Here is a 21,224-nt window from a genome sequence, read left to right on the forward strand (position 1 = left end):
AAATAAACAAGCAAAAATTCTCTGGCGTCTGTCATGGAGAAGGTTCATAACTGACTCATAGTCCATTATGTTGTTCTTTCTCGCGTGCACACATGACATTATAATCTGAACATGGCAGTCAGACCTTAAGAGACCCATTGTAGTCTCACCTCAACACATACAGCAAGTATAGAACACGTGATCAGACCACTGCAGGTTCAGGTCCCTTAAGGGGCTATCAAATACAGTACAAAGTAGAAAAAAATGTTTTTAAAAAATATATCAACGTTCAAATCACCCCCCCATTTACCACATTAAAAATAAATAAATATAACGTCCCACCTGAACACACAGTCACCCTTCTGGCCGGTATTCTTATCAGAGCTGGGGTCTCGGGCAAACAAGGCTACCAAGTGGCTTGGGAAAGGGAGCTGAGGCAACATATCTCACCCGACGAGTGGAAGAAATGTTTCTTATTTACCCATAAACTGTCAGTCGCGTGCTCTGCAGGGGAGAAGAATTTTTTAAAATTTTGACACGTTGGAACCAGTTTCCGTCTAAATTACATACCACCTTCGGTGTCTGCGTTGTGTTGGAAATGTGGGCGTGATGTCGGTACAATGACGCATATCTGGTTGGAGTGTGGTGGAATAAAACAGTTTTGGGGAAAGGTCCTTGCCAATTATCAGCTTATAATTGGGAAGACGGTGGAGAACTGCCCCAAGATAGTTCTCCTCTCCATATTACCACACTCAATCGCTTATCATAAAAGAGACATACTCCGCTTCTGCCTGATGGCGGCGCGCTCCGTCATTCCTAGGTACTGGAAGTCCTCTACGATCCCTCCTATCTCGGAGTGCTATTCTGAAATGGCAAACATATGCAGGATGGAGGAGCTCTCTGCCGACATTGCTGGTACTAGCAACTCATTTTGCAGGACCTGGGGCGAGTGGATCCTATTTAAAGATTCTTCAGACTTTGAGAAATTGTTTTGATGGAGCCATGACTGCTTATTAGGTTGGTGAGGTAAAGCATGGGCAGGGATGAACTGGATAGAATGCAGCATTACCTGATTCTCAGACGTTCCACCCCTTTCCCTTATGTGTTTCCTTCCGTCTCCCTAGCTAACTCACACTGCTACCTACTCCCCCCCTTTGTTTCTCTCTCCCTTTCTTTTTCTCTCTCATTGTTATTCTCTTTTCTCTCTAGATCTCTTAGCTATGATTTTTTTTATTCTATACATATCGTTTGCCAATCTCTCATAAATTTCTGGATTCCAAAGAAGTAACATTGTCCATTAGATCAAATTAGTACCTGAAGACTATAGGGGTATATGATGTATTGCACTTGACTTATGTCTATATACTGGTAGTTTTTGGAATCACTTTCCTGTTATTTAACAACCCGAAAGTCCCATAAAATAACTGCAATTGTTTTACAGATATAATAAGGGTTTTTGTGTTTTTGTTTTGTTTTTTTGTTTTTTTCCTGTGTTCCTGTTGGAATCTAATCTGATATGATTATTGGTGAACATCGCACATTATTTGGTTAAATTGTGAAATTTTGACTTCTTTACTATGCAATTTATAATGATTGACATGTTGGATATCCTGTTTTTTATGCTTTTAATGTATATTATGACATGTTTACAATTAAAATAGATTGAACATAAAAATAAATAAAAATAAAAAATACATATATTTAGTATCGCCATGTTCGTAAAGTCTGATCTATCAAATATAAAAAAAATTAATCTGATCAGTAAACAGTGTAACGAGAAAAAAAACCAAAGCAGAATTGCAGTTTTATCGGCCTCCGTAACAACCAAAATGTAGTAACAGGAGATCAAAACATTGTATATACCCGCAAAATAATGTCAATAAAAACATCAGCTCGGAGCACTAGAAAACAAGCCCTTATACAGCACCATATCCCAAAAATTGAAGGCATTACGGCTCTCAGAAAGTCACAACAAAAGTAAGATTTATTTTTTCTTCAAAATTTATAAATGTTTTTTCATCACTTAAATAAAACAAAAACTTTATATGTTTGGTATCGACATAATCGTACTGACTTGCAGAACAATACGATCACTTCAGTTTTATGGTAAAATGAACTTTAACTAAAAACCAATTGCAGAATTTCACTTTTTTTTGCTATTTCGCTACACTTTAAAGAAAATTTTCACTTACCATTACATCATATAATAATATGGACAGTGACATTCAAAAGTACAACTCACATTGCTTTGTTTATATACTTATTAAAATGTGAAGATGAAAACCGAAGTAGCAGTCACCATTAGTGATGAGCAAACCCAAACTAGCACGAGAAAAAAAAATCGGGATCGGCGAGCAAACTTGCTGTCGGACTTAACCCCTGAACAATGAAGCCCATACAAGTCAATGGGGAGCCCAAGTTCAGGGCTGTAAAATCTTTGTAGTAAGTGCTCGGAGCCTGCAAAAGGAACCTGAATGGGCATAAAATATGCAAACAAATGTGGATAGGCAAATGACTTAAAGGGGTTCTGTCACCCTCGTAATTATAGTTACATAGCAAGTAAATGAAGAAACTCAAAATGTTCACAGTTAAGGGGGCTTTACACATAACGACATCCCTAACGAGATGCCGTTGGGGTCACGGAATTCGTGACGCACATCCGGCCTTTTTAGCGACGTCGTTGCGTGTGAAACGTACGAACGACTGCTAACGATCAAAAATACCTTATCGTTGACCGTTGACACGTCGTTCTAATCCCAAATATCGTTGATGGTGCTGGATGCAGGTTGTTCGTCATTCCTGAGGCAGCACACATCGCTACGTGTGACACCCCAGGAACGACGAACAACACCTTACTTGCGTCCTCCGGCAACGAGGTGGGCGTCACTTTCTTTCGGCTGCTCTCCGCCCCTCCGCTTCTATTGGACGGCTGCCGTGTGACGTCGCTGTGATGCCACACAAACCGCCCCCCTTAGAAATGAGGCGGTTAGCCACAGCGACGTCGCTAGGCAAGTAACTCCATGTGACGGGGCCTAGCGATATTGTGCGCCACGGGCAGCGATTTGCCCGTGACGCACAAACGACGGGGGTGGGTGCTTTTACGAGCGACATCGCTAGCGAAGTCGCTGCGTGTAAAGCCTCCTTTATGCCACAGATGGATTTCAGATAATCACAGACCAATAATTTAAGAAAGAGTCCTTACAGATACTGTATTCCCAGTTCACCTACACAGTCAAGACAGTCAGTTTAACCAAAGAGTATAAATTTCAAATGGAGGCCACAACAGAGCCTCTTTAAACGGTTGCCACACACAGAGCAGATTGCAAGACTTCCCCCACAGAGGAGGAAGTTTAACAAATTTCCATTATGTTACCTGCATTCCCAGTTCCCCACAGAGCCAAGATTGACAGAGTTCCACCACAGACCACCGAATTGTAAAACAGCCTCTTTAACTGGTTGACCCTCACAACCAAGATTGCCTGAGATCCTCCACACAGCATCCAATGTTTAAAAAGGCCCATAAACAGCCTGATTATCCAGTTGACCCTCATTGCCCGAGATCCACCACACAGCACTCAATTAAAATAGCAATTTGCCATGCAACCCCATCCAACAGAGTGCTCAAAAACCAGGTGCATGCTGCAACACAGTTTCACAGATATTCACAAAGCAAGACACGCTGTACGCACACTATTATGTTTGTTTGACTAGCAGCAGCCCACCCATCCTACTCATTGTGTATTCCATGAATCTGAAGCATTTATTTTGAAAACATTACTGTACAAAGCAGGCATACAGTACACATTGGCATAGTTTACCCACAGAGCAACAAGTTTAACAAATAATGTCCCCCATGTAACCTGTATTCCCAGTTCACCCACACAGCCAAGATTGACAAAGTTCCCCCACAGACCACCAAATTGTAAAAATAAGACCCCTAAACTGCCTGTTGACCCTTACAGCTCTCTTTGCCTGAGCTCTACCACACAGCAGCCAATTAAAACAGAGATGGGCCACGAGACTCCATCCAACAGAGTGCTCATAAACCAGAAGTGTGAGGTGCCTGACTTGTTGAAGCTCACACTGCTTTGCTAATTTTCAAGGGGGTGAAATTGACGAAACATGGCCATGCTCCTCAGATGCATTTTCAGCAGGGCACAAATTCTTTGACTGCCTGTTTTAACAGTTCCAACACAGAAGCCAATTTTCTGCTCCAATGGTGGACAGTCTAGTTTCTGCTTTTAAAAAGCTCATAGTTGGATTTGGAATCAAGCCAGAGGTACGCCAGCTAGACTTGCTACTGCCAGTCCCAGCCATTTAAACTTGAAGCAGCGCACCCATGTTGCTCAGTGTCTATCCTGCGAATACGAAGCATTTATTTTGAAAAAAATATTGTTCAGAGCAAGAAGCTCTGTCTGAATAGGACAGCTTTCAATAATGGACTAAGGCTGCACTTCCATTTTTGGATTTGGTGGTACTGTCGCCACTAAGAGATTACGCTACTTGTACACAGCAATTTTGGACAGCTATCCAAAGCTGCGTGATGCAACGCAGTATCAATTTTCACAGATATTCACAAAGCATGGCACGCTATACTCACTGTTTTATTTGACTTGAAGTGGCCCACCTATCCTGCTCAGTGTGTATCCCGTGAATCCAAAGCATTTATTTTGAAAAAATTATTGGTCAAAGCAGGTAGTACTGTCTGAATATGACAGCTTTGAATAATGGATTAACTCTGTTTCCATTTTTGGTTTTGGTACTGTGGCCATGATGAAGAGGTGACTCGGCCACACTTCGGTGATGGAAGTAAACATGGCACCTTGACGTAGTAGCGAGCATCCAGCAGGCGGCCAGCCAGTAATTAGCACTGGTAACAGGAGAACTTGGCAGTCACTTGGCAGTCACTGCGAGGATTAACTCACGTTAGCCACATTGCCCAGAAGCAACAACAACCTGTCATCAGTTGGAGGTGTATTGCAGTATAAAATGTACAGATTGCCTTCCCACCCTCCAGAAAACCTATTTTATTAAAGCCCTTAAACAGCCTCTGCACCCAGTTGATCCTCACAGCCAAGATTGCCCAGGATCCAACAGTCTTGCACAGTGCTGTAGTACGGATGGTTTTCTGAGCTCTGCAATACTGTGCTTGCTGCAGCAGAGTTACAGGTTTGTGACCGATAAAGCCCGCAATACCTGGTGCACAGTGACTAATTTTTGTTTTTCACAGACCCTGCAGACTGACGACAAGTAGACGTTTGTTAAAAACTAAAGCCACATACCTTGGAGAAAAGTGTCGAGAGGTAGGTTTTAACAAAAAATTAAGACCACATACCCTATTGAGAAGTGGCGAGAGGTAGTTTTTACCAAAAAGTAAGGGCAAAGAACTTGGTGAGAAGTGACAAGAGGTAGGTTTTTTTTTTATTTAGTCCAAAGACCCAGCTGCACACTGGAGACAAGTAGAATTTTGTATACTTTATTACATTTTAAGGGGTTTACAATAACAGGGGAGGGGAAAAGTAGAATTTTGAAGGAGGCGGTAAACCAGAGTTAACATGTTCTTGTAAAGCATCATCTGCGAGACAATACACACATACAGTAATGGTCTACAGTGGAGTTCGAATTCACTTATCTCCATCTCTATATTATATACTGTATATCTGTAAATTATACACATGCAATAGGCAAAGGATGGGCGAATTGGAAAATTTAATTACATTCTTATATTTACACTAAACATAAGTGAGGTCACCCAATCATTATTAGTTCTTTTGGGCATACTGCCAATGACTTTGTGTATTTTTTGTTGTTTATCTGATAATAGAAGGTACAGAGTCGTGTGCAAGTGACTGTCCCATCTTTTCATGGTGTCTGTGACGCTGGCTATCGTCACTTTTCACAGATAAGTCGTGAGACAGAGGAGTCAAGAAGTCTAGGGTCAAATTAACAAGAATGTGCATCAAAGGTAGAGAGGCAAAAGAGAAAAGTCACAGCCCGAAGTCAGAAGTCCAAAACGGTTACGAATTGAGACAAAAGGGGCCAGGCAAACGAATGGTCAAATGCAAGGTCCGAGATCAGGAAGCAAGCGATCAGAACAATGGTACACTACAGCACAAAGCGCACACACCACCGAGCAAAGTTATGACTAGGAATGGTCTGACTATGGCCAGCTAGCCAAATGGCCAGGTAATCACCCGGATAGGGTGACAACTGGAGGAAGCCCAGCAGGCCCAGCCTGATTGGCTGCTGGGCATTCCTGAATAGCATGAGAATAGTCAGCACACTCCAGTCCCTGATTGAGCAGCTGGGTTATCCATTCACATTTCTGACAACCTAGCATGGCCTCTGTCAACTATTGTCACTCAGTGAGCAGCAGATTCAAAACTGTCATAATTATACAAAATAACCATAAAAATATAAAACTATACATACAAAACGGAATATGTATTTTTTTTTTTAGAGTCATTAAAACAAAGATTTAGTTGCAAAAGTCTACATGTCCTTTAGAAGTCAATGTATTCTCCAGCTGTAATGCTCAACCGTGAACAAATCTTAAATGCCTTTCTGTTATTGGCAACAATTGAGGAGTGTCCCCAGATTATTTTTTTTAATCTCTTTTTAATTAATATCCTAATGTACTCTATTTTTGTTACATCCCATATTAATTATTTACTCACAGTTTCTGCTGTTCTCGCTACGGGTCATGCTACATTCAGTTCCCTATTTCAGCATTGTGCCTGATTGTCTGCTGCACATCATGCCCATGATTATCCGCTGCTCGGACCGTCCTCCAATATATTTGCTAAGAGTTGCATTTTGTAGTTGGGCATGTTGACAAGCTCTTTCCCACACACGTGCTCTGACCAGATTGCCTGTCACATGGAGTTTTGCACAAATTTCACTGATTGACATGGCAGCAATGGATTTGGTTCAGATTGTAGATTCTAACACTCCGCCCTATGGTTTCTTTAGTGTCAGGGATCAGCACAGAAAGATTCGGGTGTCGACCTGCTGTGTGCTGATTCATAGACAGGCTAGCAAGAGTTAATATCTGCTAGTCTGATTGCTCCTTTAATCATATGTTGTGGGGGTGACCTATCACATATACTCCCCTCCTATTTATGCTGGTGTAGTCCTCCTACCCATGCCAGCTATAATTTTTCTATGTTGGTCTTTGAGGTGTGGTGTCTCAGACTCTCTGGTGAAAGTTGTGCTTAAGTTGTGCCTATTGCTTGATGCAGTTATGGAGTTTACCCCTGTTGTTTTGTACTTCCTTCCTGCTCTTGTATTTCCTCCTGAATCTCTTATTCTCTTTACCTTTGTGTGTGCTGTGTGATAGAGTTTTTGTTTTCACTTATCTGTCTTTACCTGTGGGTTTCATCACACTCCTGTCCCATACCTCCCTCGGTGGAGGAGGAATTAGATCAGGACTGGTCAGGAGCAGGGCCAGGAAAGAGACTCAGGCCTTTCCACCATCAGGAGTATCTCTGAGATTACAGATAGCATAGGGTCCCCTAGCTTGAGGGACAGCTTAGGGGTCTCGGTTCCCTGCTATCCCAAAGTCATAGTGATGATGCCCATGTACTGTACTTGATGTCACTGATGACAACATATACATTGGAGGAAGGTTCAAGGAGGGGATAATTACTGGTATGGTGTACAGCATATAATTGGGCACACTGGAATAGGGAATAGAGCTTCACATAAATTGTAGCGAGTTGGAATCATATTATTGAGTTTTTCAACAGAAACCTCAACGCATTGCTAAGCCGAGAGCACTGCATATTTAAGAGTCCAGCCTTATAAGCTAGCTTCTTAATCGAACAATGCTTCCAGTAATCATTATTTAGCTTGTACATAAATCATTCATTGTCAGAGAAGCGGGAGGAACAATGACTGCGCTCTGTAGATTATCAGCATTGCCATCAGCAATGGAAAGGTCACAAACCTACTACATGGTACTGGTGGGCAACCAGTTCTGGTCAGATCCTGCTGGAGGAGACCTTGACACGTCTTATAAATGTCTGGAGGTTCAGTTATTCTAGATCAGGCTTACTTGTCATTTTACTTCACCTGTAAGTCAGAAAAGGAATGTAACGTGTGTGGCCAAAATAAGGAATGCATTGTATACAGTATGCGCAGTGGCCGGGTGTGGGGCATCTAATTATTCTGGTCTGCAGCACTGATCACTTTACATTTACAGACTGGTTTCTTTGTTTTGTTTTTCTTTCCTTCGTTGCCAACCTGGGAGAATACTGGATCACTTTAGAAAGAACTTTTCACTTATATGTAATTATTTTTTTTGTGGTCAAAGCCTTGTCTTTTCATTAATCTGGTATGTTTTTTTGCTTGGTTCCTACTCCTCTCTATGCTTCAAATATAGCCCTCTTATTTTTGTATATGTGTCGCTGGCGGGGAGGACGCCGTCGCTGCTGCGCTCTCGCTAACGCTCGGGTCCGGCGCTGCTGCGGCTGCTCGGTGGCTTAAGCGGTGGGCCGGATCCGGGGACTCGAGCGGCGCTCCTCGCCCGTGAGTGAAAGGGGTGGTTGGTTTGGGGGATTTAGTCCGTGACGCCACCCACGGGTCGTGGTGAAGATGGGTACCACCGCTGCTGGTGACGGGGATCCCGGGAGCGATGGTAGGGAGCAGCTGGGATGTTGTTTTTCCCCTCCATGGGTAGGGGTCGGTGGTCCCGGGGCCCGATGATGTGACGGGGAGGCAGGGTCGGTGAGGTGCAGGGTTGCAGGGACAGCGCGGCGCGGTGCCGGATGGCACAGGTGTACTCACTCAGCAAGAAAGGTACAAAGTCCTCGGTAAACCAAACGGCTGGATGGACGGGTCCCGCAGCCGGCTGCAGTGTCTCTCCCCGGACAGGTGATGGCGGCTGTCTTTCCCTGCACCTTGATGTTCTCCTTTTGACTACTATGGATTCCCAACGGTAGTCCGCTCCCCGGTGTATGGGTACCGGAGGAGCCCGTTTGCCCGCAGGCGCTGGCCCTTGGGTCTCTAGCCTTAGGCGGTAGCTGTATACCCTCACGGTGTGGGCGGTTGCCTTCAATCGGGACTTTTGCTGTTATGAAACCCCTGGGGTTCCAGTCACATTTGGATCTGACTATTGACGGCGGCTCCAAGCCTGGTCGGGGTCCGATGGCCCTGCCTGTGTGTGCTGGCTTCACTTCGCTCCCCGGTCGGTACCGGCGGGCCGTCGCCCGTCCCCGGTCCTACGGTTCCGCGTTGCTCCACCACTCCTGCAGACGGCCACCACCATCTGCCAACCTTGCTGTCAGTGCCTGGGCCACAAACCCAGACACCCAAGTGCTCACTCCTCACTCCTCAAACTCCAAACTCTCTCTGTCACTTTTCCAGCCTCTAGGACTGTGAACTCCTCGGTGGGTGGAGCCAACCGCTTAGCCCCGCCCCACCTGGTGTGAACATCAGACTCTGGAGGGAGGCAACAAGGATTTTTGTTTGGCTGATGTCCCTGTCTAATGGGGGTGGGGGGGTGTTTGTATGTTATCTGTGACGACCTGGCTAGGCCAGGGCGCCACATATGAATCTAATCTTGGTAACCAAGTTGGCATGAGCAGGGCCATCTTAACAGCATTATGGGCACCTGGGCAAACCAGTGTGCTGTGACCCCTCCAACATGCACACACAGGAAAAAGAAATACCGTAGTTTTTGGATTATAAGACACACTTTTTCCCCCAATTTGGCGGGAAATGGGGGTGCGTCTTATAGGCCAGACATAGCTCGCCAGGAAGGGGGGGGCGCAGCGGCGATGGAGTGGGGTCACAGGAGGCAGGGTTGCAGATAAAGGACGTCTGCGGCAGCACAAGTAGGGCAATGCTGCAAGCCCGGGGCTAGTAGGACGTGGTGTTGCGGCGGTGCGATGCGAGCACCATTCATCCCCGGGCAGTGGATGCGATGGGCTTCAGGAAAATGTCTGCGGAGACAACGCACATACAGTTGGAGATCCTTTGCTGCAAAAATGGTGGATGGCAGTAATGGAAATGCTCCAAAGGAGCCAAAGAAACAGGAGTTTTATTGAAGATGGAGGATCTCTTGAGGGGACAGAAAAAAACTTGTAAAGAGACAGTATGGGGAGCAGTGTGAGGGGAGGAAATTGTGGGGAAACAGCATGGGGAATAAAAGTGGGAGAAAATAGTACGTGAGGAGATAGTATGGGGAGAAAAGTGAAGGTCAATATGAGGGGGAAAATGAGAGGGGACATTGGGGGATCTTTGTGGGGACAGTAGTGAAGAACTGTAATGAGAAAGTATGAGGGGGAAGTATGTGGAGGGAACTGTGAGGAGACAACATGGGAGGGGAAAAGTGTGAAGAGACAGTATGTGTGGGATGAGAAAAGTGTGAGGGGCAATATTGGGAGTGTGCCCTTGAACTAGAGAGTTATATCACACAAAATAGTAAATATGTAACATTTCCCACATGTCTACTTTACATCAGTGCAAAATTTGAAATATATATTTTTTTTGTTAGAAAGTTAGAAGAGTTCAAGTTTATCAGCAATTTCTAATTTTTCCAACAAAATTTACAAAAACATTTTTTAAGGGACCACATCACATTTGAAGTGACTTTGAAAGGCCTAGGTAACAGAAAATACACAAAAGTGACACCATTCTAAAAACTACTCCTCTCAAAGTGCTCAAAATCACATCCAAGAAGTTTACTAATGCTTCAGGTGCTTTACAGAAACTAATGCAATGTGTAAGAAAAAAAAAATTAAAATTTTACTTTTTTCCCACAAAAAATGTTACTTTAGCCCCAAATTTTGCATTTTTACAAGGTAACAGGAGAAAATTCACTATACAATTTGTTGTGCAATTTCTCCTGAGTGTACCGATACCTTATATGGGCACACAGTAGGGATCGGAAGGGGAGGAGCGCTATTTCCCTTTTAGAAAGCAAAATAGTCTCTCAATTGATAGTGAGTGCCATGTCACATGTGCAGAGTCCCTGATATTCCTAAACAGTGAAGCTCCCCCACAAGTGACCCCATTTTGGATACTAGACCCCTTAAGGAACTTATCTAGATATTTGGTGAGCGTCTTGAACCCCCAGGTGCTTCACAGAATTTTATTTATAATGATGAGCTGTGAAAGTGAAAAATCAAATTTTAACCACAAAAATGTTTTTTGCCCCAAATTTTGTAATTTCACAAGGGTAACAGGAGAAAATGCCCCATACAAATTATTTTGAAATGTATCCTGAGTACACCAAAAAAAAGCAAGGCTTGAAAAAGAGCGTGATTTGAATTTTAGAGCGCCATTTTGGCTGGAATAGTTTGCAGATGCCATGTCACATTTGAAGAGCCCCTGACATTCCAAAACAGCAGAAACCCCCCACAAGTGACCCCTTCTTGATACTACACCTCTCGATGAATTTATCTTGGGGTGTAGTGGGCAGTTTTAAACCTTATTTGATGCACTGAATTCTATGACATTGGGCTGTGAAAATAAAAAAATATAAAACAATTTCGCCAAATTGTTGCTTTGACTCCAAAGTTTTCGTTTTCAAAAAGGGTAATAGGAGAAAATGGACCAAAAAATTTGTCGAAGAATTTCAATTGAGTTCGCCAACATCCCATACGAGTACACGAGGTTGAAAGCTACTTTTGAGGCAAAGTTTTCAGTGCAAAGCTCAGAAGGGAAGGAGCAGTGCCATATTGGAGTTCAGATTTAGTTGGAAAAGTTTGCAGGTGCAATGCACATTGGCAGAGCCCCTGAGGTGCCAGAACAGCAGAAACCCCTTGTGGTTTTACAAACTACACGCCTCAATTAATTCATCTAGGGGTGCTGTGTCACTACAGGTATGTCACAAAATGCTATACAATTGGGCAGTTAAGAAAAAAAAAATTATATTTTTGCCACTAAAATGTTATTTTAAGCCCAGATTTCCCTCAGTATGGGGGGTGGCGCACCAAACTGAATTTTTGCTTAGATTAACCTTTTTGTCGGATCTGATATTGATGATCTATTTTGGAGATAAGTATCATAAGGCCGGACAACTCCTTTAAAGTTAGGAAATTGCATTGATATGCCTTGTGGAAAAAAAAGGTCCTTCTTGCACTTTAACTTGTTCAAAGAGAACAACACTTTCTTGTGAGTTGCAAAACAAGACTTTAATAACATGGCAATTTGAGCTGCAAAAAATGTACAGAATGTGACATCATCATATGCAATAAAGCCCCAGAAGTTAATGGAAATTCCTAAACTGCTTATTTAAAAAAAAACAAAAAAAACAAAAAACAACAAACTTTAAAATGTTAAAACTGAAATCTCAAGCTCAAAATGGGTTTCCAATAGATGCTGCAGCCTGGAGTGTAGAGTGTTTTTTTTTTTCACAATAAAAAATTGGGTAAGTATTTTTACCTAAACGTTTTTTGTTAATTACACTATATTGCAGTAAATATATTTCATGAAGCTTAATAGATTCACTTATATGGCAGACCAGTGGGTCTTTGTTAGCCTCCTGGCTGTTATGACAGTCCATCTGCACCCCTTTCCTTCTGTAAAACCACCAATGCGGGGCGGTGATTGGGACAAGAGCCTTTTACAACGTGAAACCTTCTGGATATATACCCTGAGGACTCAGGCCCCCATGGGACTAAATGAGATCCTCACATTCAGCTGTTTTCTTTGAAAGGGACAAAATAGGGCTAGATAGGGTAAGCCACCACCGAGTGGGGGCGCCTTGACATGACGGGTAGGGTGCCGACATCCGCAGTCAGGTAGGGACAGATAATAGGCCGAGTCAGGGTTAGCCAGTGAGTAGTCCCAGATATACGTATGTGTCCATAATCGTGGATGCATATATAAATTTATACAAAAACCTTCTCTAAAAATGAATGATAGTCCTTTTTTATGAGGACTGGTCAGTCTGATCTTGTTACGGTTGCTGCGAGTGTGTCGCCCTGGGCAAGCCAGGGGACACAGGTCACAACACCACCACACCCCACACTCCAGGTAGGCACACCTGCTAACCTACAAATCCTTGTTGCCTTCCTCCAGGAGTCTGTGATGCACACCAGGGGGTGGGCCATGCGGTTGGCTCCGCCCACCAAGGAGCTCACAACACTGGAGGCAGGAAGAGACCAGGCAGTCTAGTCAGGGAGGAGGAAGTGGAAGGAGTGAAGGAGTAGTCTAGACAGGGCTACAGTAAACAACTAAGTGAAAGTGAAGGAAGGAAAGTAGAAAAGGAGGAAAAGCAAGCAAAGTGACAGAAGGAAAGAAAGCCTGAGAGCCCAGCCGTGTGTAGGGCCAGAACAGCAAGGTCAGCGACGGCGGTGACTGTTTGGAGGGGGACCGTTTGGAAGTTCCTGGAAGGACCCCGTTGGCTGTGTGCCCGGTGGTCTGGAGCAGTGTTCCGAAGGACAGTCAGCACCAGGGCAGGGGCCTCTCGGACCCCGGCAAGGCTAGGAGTCGCCAGATTTGCCAAATCCGTCAGTGACGGGGACGCAGATCCCCCAGCAACCAAGTCCCGATTGACGGCAACAGCCCGACCATTACCGGGGAGACACCGCCACCGCCAGGGCACCAGTTTCCCCAGGGCCAGCGCCTGCGGGCAAAGTGTAGAGCTCCTCCGGCCCAGATTGCAGTCGGGGAGCGGGTAACCGGAGGGAATCCACCGCTACCATCAGACAACATAGGTGCAAGGAAGAGAAACGTCACCGTCACCTACCGGGAGTGCAGGTGCAGCCGTCTGTGGGACCGTCCTACCAGCCGTTGGTTTACCGTACAGACTGTGTCCGTGTGTCAGGCTGAGTGAGTACCATAGTGCCGCAAGGCACAGCGCTGCCCCCGCGTCCCTGCGCCCTCCAGGCCCTACACTTCACATCTCATCACCGGGCCCCGGGATCACCAACCCCTACCCACGGAGGGGCAACACAACACCTGGCTGCTCCGCATCACCATCCCCGGGACCCCCACACTGAGCAGCGGTGGTGCAATCACCACAACCGTGGGTGGCGTCACGAACTATAACAATCCCCACATCAAACACCTCCCTTTCACTCACGGGCGAGGAGTGTCACTCGAGACACCCCGGGATCCGGCCCACGGCTCGAGCCACCAGTGAGCAGCTGCCGGACCCGAGCAGAAGGGGTGAGCGCGGTGTGCTGACACCCTCCTCCCCGCCCGCGACACGAGCACTGGAGACTATGTCCAGATTTCTTGCTACTGCACATGTGCGAGCGCTGGAGACTAAGTCCAGATTTCTTGCTACTGCACATGTGCGAGCGCTGGAGACTAAGTCCAGATTTCTTGCTACTGCACATGTGCGAGCGCTGGAGACTAAGTCCAGATTTCTTGCTACTGCACATGTGCGAGCGCCGGAGACTAAGTCCAATCTTGGAGCCATTGCACATGTGCGGGTGACATCATCGCTGACACAAGGTCACATGTCTCTGACACCTTCTATGCCGATTGGTCGCTGGTCATGTGCTTGTGACGTCTTGCTCGGTGATAGGCCAGCATGACGTCACTCCTGTCGTTCTGGCAGCGGATTGGCTCTGGTGTCCTCCATCTTGGATGAGGCACAGAGTCTATATAAGACCCTGACACACGCCGCATGGTGCTCAGTCCTCTTGGTTCATGCATATGAGTAGACGCTCTGTGCGCGTTCCTCTAGGCATTCCTCTGTCTATGCTAGGTGAGCGCTACCGGCAGGGTAGCGTTCTTATACCTTACAGCTTCGGCTGCTGTCCGTATCCTTACCTCTTAGGGGAGCGGACATAGGCAGGTGCCTGAGGCACATGGTCTGGCTGGGCCTTGTGATTCTACTCGTAGGTGGACGTTGCCGCTAGGGTAACGTTCCTTATACTGCGTCTGGCAGTTGTTCGTATCCTCGCACACTAGGGGAGCGAACAGAGGTAGGAGCTTTGTGCGGCTTACGCTGCTGTTCGTCTCTTTTGCACCACTAGAAGAGCGGACCTAGGCAGGTGCCATATCTAGTGGTTCGTGTCCTCGCACACTAGTGGAGCGAACGTAGGTAGGAGCTTTGTGCGGCTTACGCTGCTGTTCGTCTCTTTTGCACCACTAGAAGAGCGGACCTAGGTAGGTGCCATTTCGCACACATTGCCTTTGTCTCTGTGATTATTAACAGAGATCATTCCACACACCCTCCAAGTAAGGGAGGAATTGCTTTACTTACTTATTATATCCTTCTGTGAGTTAACAGAGGTATTGCACTCTGCCATAGTCTGCAGCAAAGTCTTTGCACGGTGGACCCTGACTGTCTGATACTCCTTTCGGTTATTATCAGACAGCCCCCCGTAACAGATCTCAAGGTATTTTCACATTTATTGTTGCCCCTATCATTTACTTCTTCTACAACATATATAGTCATACCGGTCCCTGTTTCTCTGGGAATTCTGCCAAAAATACCTTATCTTTCAGTATCCATAGGTTTGGTACAAGTGGTTTGTGACGGTTTTTTTTCCGTTTTTTATCACCTTCTACAAGATAGAGTAAGCATCTATACCCCTACTTTATAAAAGTATATTTCATATTGCTAGACATGGCCTAGATCCATAGTTATAGCAATCAATATCATTGAGGTACCTTTTGCCTGATATATGGTCATCTCATGCGATCACATGACTTTATAGGTGATCAATCTCTTGATTATAAGTCATGACTGTGCTAGAAAATGTTCCTTATAAGTGCACAATTGCGCTCTCGCCATCAAATACATACTTTGTATATTGATATGTAATATCTATATATGCTTTTGTCTATGGGCGTGGCGTTGTTCGGTGGTCACATGGTGCCGCTTGGTCCGCCTGGTGAGCTTTGCTTCCCAGCATGCTCCTGACTAGAAACTGGGGAGGACACGTGACCGTGATCTATGACGCGGTGGTCACGCGGCCCGGAAACTGAAACAACCACGTGATTGGGTTCGTGACGCGGTGGTCACGTACTCGCCCTCGCGATTATGTGACTACTGTCACGTATCGCGCAATTCCTAGACCGGAAAAAAAAGTACCGACCAGTCCACCAACAAACGTGGACTCTATAGGAAGCGCAGCCCTTGGCACAGAGTGACATGGAGTTCATTCACAGGGATTAATAAGCTCCATGCTCCCTTGATAAGGTAATACTCCATGTTTATTAATAATGGGGATCTGCATATCATTTCTTTTATTCTATCTCTAGTACCACTTGGATTGGTTTTTAGCTCATTATGTCGCTTACACTACAGCCTCCAAAATTTCCCCTGATGAATCACCAAAGAGGAAACACGTCGGGAAGAGAAGGAGAGCACTGAGCATGTTTATGCATTTTTTACCTTGGGCTGTAACAAGTCTTTGTGGAGTTTCACATACCCCATGCCCTACTATAAGGTAACATCCATACATGCTTCTGACAGAGAGGATGGGCTATGACATGATACCCTACTCCTGCCAGATGTTATACAGCAATTTGAGGTATTAGTAGTCGGATGTACTGCCTAAACCCGTGATGGCGAACCTATGACACGCGTGTCAGTGCTGACACGCGTAGTCATTTTCAGTGGCACGCGGCCGCCGGCCGCGGCCCCATAGAAATTAATCATCCTTTAAATAGCATGGCAAGCCGTTCTGATTTTTTATCGGATCGGATGCCATGCAGGAGGTCTGTGCCGGAGGTCTGTAGGCCCAAACAACCGAGCTCCGGCGCAGAGCGTCTAGGCCTGGGACTTCCGGTAGGCCCGAACTTCCGGCTGGCGCAGCAGGGAGCAGCGCAATGCCGCCCAAACAACAGAGCTCCGGCGCAGAGCGTCTAGGCTTGGGACTTCCGGTAGGCCTGAACTTCCGGCTGGCGCAGCAGGGAGCAGCGCAATGCTGCGGGGGATGCACTTCTGAGGCCTGAGGTGATCGCTGTCTGGAGGCCCTGTGATTGCTGTCTGCAGGCCCTGTGATTACTAATAAACCAAGGCAGAAGAGTCTTTAAATTTGCCCAGTAAAAAAGACACCTATACACTTCACAGTTATAAATATATAAAACATTTTATTTATAATAGTATAGGGTATATCAAAAAATATAGCAAAAACATATACATAAGAAGGACCAAGGAGAATGAGTGCTAAGGGGAGATACCCCACGTGTCCCGGAAAAAAGGTAATGGAGAACAGGTCTCCAAATCTGATAAACTTTCCCAAGTTAGCCAAGTCACTAAGCGGATGAAAAAACCCCCAAGAAAACAGGTATAGCCTAACAAACCAACTTGGTTTCAATTGTGGCCTAAGGGGAAAAGGAACCACTTACCAGGGAAAGCAATCAGAAAGCCGGGATAACACGTGGGGACCGGCGTCCCAACACGTGTTTCGCTGGATGTGCTTCGTCGGGGGACAATAAAACTAGTGCAGAGTGTAGGCTTTATAAAGGGCATCAGACCCCATTAGAACGCCCCCTCATCAGTGCTTCCAGGTGAATGACACGCAGGGTAACGCCGCGGTCAGGCATCAGCAGCGGAGATCGGATGGAAGAAAACTTCCTGTGACGTCACCAACACTTCCGGTTCTCCGCTGCTAAGGACGCTACCGCGGTCGTACCCGGAAGGCAAATGCCTCCAACCAGCGCGTCACGAAGCCAGCCCATCCAGAGGTAAAGCTCACGCCCACAGAGCAGAAAGCCTGTGGAAATCCTGCAGGTTTACAAAACAGGCAGAATATTACCGCGATTTGCAGGGGATGGGCCGAAACATATAGGAATATAAGTCGGGGCATATAGAGAGATAGGGAGAAGGAGTGAAGGTAGAGAGACACATAAGGCCTGAGCCACATGAAAATATATAATGGCATATAAAGCACTCATAGCATACTGCAATATGTACATATAAACATCCACGTATGTACATAAAAGACATATAAGACAATCATGATCATAAATATCATTAGAAACGAACTGCAGTACACGCCATGTAGTACATCCAATGCCATAAGAGTCCATATTCAAAAGGCTTGTAGAGAAAATCACCCTTCTTCCACAGTATATGTCCCGAGGAGGTATAGGCAAGGGCAGGATCAGCAGGGAATGAGGCAAAATAATAAACTAAAAAATAAATAAAACAAGGCACTGTTAAAGTTGAGGACCAAAGAATACTGCGCAGACAGCCAAGAACTGTCAAAAACCCCTTAGTAATGCTATGGGGAATATCCCCAACGTAGTATTGCAACCCGCTATACGGGCCAATACGCCAGCCATGTAAAGAAAAAGAGAAAGAGAGAAGGTGGAGTAATAAGAAGGGGATGGGGAAAGTAGGAGGAGAAGGGGGAGGGGAGGGAGGGGGAAGGAAGGGAGGGAAAAAGAAGAAGAGGAGGATAGGAATATTTGCCTCCATAAACAAAGGAGGCCCATTGTAGAGCAGACTCAAAACGATGGAGGGCAGAATATCTACAAAAACGGAGCAAAAGTAAGCCGCTCATTAAGACCAAAGGGGGACATGGTTCCCAGGGTAAAAATCCACCGGCACTCCACCTGTGCCAGGCGCTTTTTAAGATCGCCCCCACGGATCCCAAGATGTACTCTATCTATCCCCCGAACCTTCAGAGATGTTGTGTCACAATTGTGAACCTCTCTGAAGTGACGGGGGATCGTCTTCAGGGATTCTGGGTTAGTAACCTCCTTGGCTGCAAGAATGTCCCGTACATGCTCCCTTGTACGAATACGGAGCTCCCGGGAGGTCAATCCGATATATATTTTGTTGGAACCACATGTGGCGTAATAAATTACGCCAGATGTGTTGCAAGAAATATATTCCCGGATTGTAAACTCTCTGAGACCATCGGCAGAGCGAAACGCAGTGGCTCTAATAATGTTTTTACATCCTCGACAACAGCCACATGGGTCGCAACCAACCCGCTGGGGTCCAGAACCAAAAATGGGAGGTATCTTTAATACATGATGGCTATGCACCAGCATGTCTTTGAGACTCTTACCCCTCTTTGCCGTCATCATAGGACGGTCAGGCAGATACCCTTCCAAAGAAGATTCTGTTTGGAGAATGGCCCAATGTTTGGTCAACACACCCCTTATCTGTTCCCACTGTCTACAGTAGGTAGAGATAAATCTGGCTACTGAGCCTGATTGTTTTGCCATCGTATTCTGCCCAGACAAGAGATGGTCGCGTTTCGAGAATTTGGCCCGCTGGTAGCCTTTTTTGATGGATCGACCACTGTAACCCCTATTAATGAATCTCTCCCTCATATCCCCTGATGCGGCCTCAAAAGAGCAATCCGAGGAGCACAATCTGCGCAGGCGCAGAAATTGGCCCGTTGGTATTGCATTGACCGTCGACCTGGGATGTCCCGAAGTGGCATGGAGGAGGGAATTAACCGCGGTGGACTTGCGAAAGATGGTAGTAGATACGGCGCCACTCAGTTCAATAGATATCCGGATGTCAAGAAAGTCGATGGTCCTCTGCCCAGTCTGATAGGTAAGTAAGATGTTCCGGTCATTGGAGTTGAGCCGACGCACAAAATCCTCAAGTTCAGAACCGGTTCCCCCCCAGACGACAAATATGTCGTCTATGTAGTGGAGCCAGCACTGCGCATGGGAGCTAGCCGGCACGCCGTCCCCGAAAACCTCCCTCTCCCAATAGCCGAGAAAGAGGTTTGCGTAAGACGGCGCGCAGGCCGCCCCCATCGCAGTGCCGCGCCGCTGGAGGAATAACCGGTCCCGAAAAACGAAGAAGTTGTGCATCAGCACAAACTCCAACAACTCCATAATCAGACCGGACAGTGACCTATCAAGATTACTAGCATCCAGATAAAACTGAGTGGCTACAAGTCCATCGCGGTGACCAATACTAGAATAAAGGGCCTCAACGTCCATGGTTACCAGCGATACCTCCTCCTCCAAGACCAAGCCCTCCAGCCTCCTAAGGACGTCCGAAGTGTCTCTGACATGGGAGGGCAACGTCTTCACTAATGGGTGCAAGTAGTGTTCAATAAATTTGCAAGTGACGTCACACCGCCCTCCCATGCCAGAAACAATGGGACGACCCGGAGGCACCTTAGGGTTTTTGTGAATCTTGGGAAGGAGGTAGAAAGTTGGAACCACTGGCGATCTGACTAAGAGGCCCTCATAGATCTTTTTAGGAATAATCCCCTCCTCAAAAGCCCGTGACAATATTTCTTCCAGGTCGACGGTATAGCCGCGCACTGGGTTATGGTGGAGAGATTCGTAGGCATCCCGGTCTCTGAGTTGACGCCATGCCTCCCTCTCATATAAATCCACAGGCCATACCACCACATTCCCGCCTTTGTCTGCGGGTTTGATCACTACGCCTTGAAGTGACTGTATCTCCCTCAATGCGGACTGCTGCAATCTAGTGAGATTATTACCACTCCCCTTACGGGAGAGTCGCTGGATATCTCTAGTCACTAGCTCCCCAAAAATCTGAATGGGAGGACAAAGTGACAAAGGCGGGAATGTGGTGGATCTTGGCATGGTATGTTGTGGAAAATTACCTGGTGGATGATGAGTGGACTCCGCCTCCAGTTCTTCCAGGGTAGCAATCGCTTCCTGTTCACGGGCAGACAAAGATGGTTCACCAGAAGTTACTTTGTGGTGCAGTTTATGTAGCACCAACTTCCGTAGAAATAAGTGAAGATCTTTAATCACTGAAAAGAGATCAAAGTCAGCTTGAGGCACAAACGACAGCCCCAATTTAAGGACTTCAGTCTGAGAAGGGGTGAGCACATGCATGGATAAATTAATCACCTCAAGGTGCGCATCTCCCCCTTTCTTCTGAACTGGAGGAAGAGTCCCGCGTCCACCACCCAAGGCTATACCTTGTTTGTTCCGTGCATTGGTGGCTCTAGTATTAGGTCTCATATTCATATTTTTGTTATTAGAGGTAGACTCCTCATCCAGTGAGGACATAGATGAGGCGGCTGAGATTAACACCATTGAAGCATGATGTTTTTTCCTGGGATGTGACACACCCCGCCACCGATAGACCTGTCCGTTTTTATAGTCCATCACGTCCCTCTGGTACTTTTTCGTTTTTGTATGCAAAATTTCTTTTTCCCATTTTGAGAATTCCTTGTCCAGAGACTTGTTATACTTGGACATCTCATCTTGTGTTAGCTCCGAGGAGAGAAGGGCCTGAGCCTCCCCAATCTCCGCCTCGAGTTCGCTGATGGACTTCTCATTCAGCTCAATAAGGAGCTGCATGAAAGTCCGGGAGCAGCCAGCCGCTGCTTCTTCCCATTTGGTTTTAATAGTTTCATCCGAGACGG

This window comes from Anomaloglossus baeobatrachus, chromosome 6 (assembly GCF_048569485.1).
Source record: "Anomaloglossus baeobatrachus isolate aAnoBae1 chromosome 6, aAnoBae1.hap1, whole genome shotgun sequence".
Classification (NCBI taxonomy): domain Eukaryota; kingdom Metazoa; phylum Chordata; class Amphibia; order Anura; family Aromobatidae; genus Anomaloglossus; species Anomaloglossus baeobatrachus.